This window comes from Melozone crissalis, unplaced genomic scaffold (assembly GCF_028551555.1).
Source record: "Melozone crissalis strain CALT ecotype California unplaced genomic scaffold, PUWL_Pcris_2 ptg000011l_1, whole genome shotgun sequence".
Lineage (NCBI taxonomy): Eukaryota > Metazoa > Chordata > Aves > Passeriformes > Passerellidae > Melozone > Melozone crissalis.
In genome coordinates, this window is record NW_026535789.1 from 3,795,366 (window position 1) to 3,796,359 (window position 994).

At 51.7% G+C, this 994-nt stretch overlaps 1 non-coding gene across 1 annotated transcript; it reads left to right on the forward strand.

The window, feature by feature from the left end:
- Positions 1-476: 476 nt before the first annotated feature.
- LOC128933608 (small nucleolar RNA SNORA74) lies at positions 477-680 on the forward strand. The gene has a single exon (XR_008482802.1). It is a non-coding gene; the product is annotated as a small nucleolar RNA SNORA74 (small nucleolar RNA).
- The last annotated feature ends 314 nt before the right edge of the window (positions 681-994 follow it).

Here is a 994-nt window from a genome sequence, read left to right on the forward strand (position 1 = left end):
TTTCTGCTGTCCTCTCTTTAGGCCTTCAGCCGATGACCGATGGCGGTGACCCGCCCGCAGGAGCAGCTCTGAGGTGCCCCGGCCCCGTCGCGTGTGGAACCCCGAGCTGAGCTGTGCTGAGCTGTGCTGGGACAGCCGGGGAGGCGCTCCGGGAGGGCACTGGAGCCTGCGAGAGCAGATGTGAAGGGATAACCTGCCCGTGGGACACAGCAAGAGCTCTGGAGCCACATGGGTGAGGTGTGACCGTGAGCCAGCCTGGGAAAATGGGCAAAAATGTTTTGCTGTCTAAAAGGCCTCTGCTGGCTCCTGTGCTAGCCTCAGGTCCTCAGGGTGGAAATAACGTGGTTTTTCCAGAAATAAGTTTAGCTTATCTATTCCTCTTGCTGGATGAAGCCTTGATGAGAGTAGGTGTCATCAGAAAAGTGCCTCCACGTTTTTTCTGCCCTGTAAACCCCCCAGTTTTGGGGTTTTTGTCTCCCAGCAGTAGTCAGCTGCCCGTGGCTGCTCAGTGCCTGTGCCAGTGTTATGCTGCTGGGAGAGAAAGGTGCTGCTGAGCTTTCCTGGCACCAGCGAGGCCGTCCTTGTGCTCAGTGGTGCCAGGTTTTGGCAGCACTCTGCATGCCTGAGAGTGGAGTAACTCCTGCCCGTGGAGACAGGTGACTAGACTGTATGTGTTCATGCAGCAACAGGCAGCTTTATTGAGATCTAACTTCCTTATATAGATAAGAAGGCCCATGAAGGTAATCCTCATTGGCTGAGCCAGTTACTACTCAGCTAACCAGCCAATAGCAGCCTGAGTCTCCAATGGCCTGGGTCTGCTCTTACTGGTCGAATTACATAAGCAAGGTAATTATATAATAAATCACTTATGAAGTTGGAATTATTTATACTGTGTGGCCTACAGGCCAGATGTAGAGCATCACAGAGGAATAGCTCATAAATATGGAACTTGTGTGTGTCATAAAACCTCTATAGCTCATAAATATGGAACTTG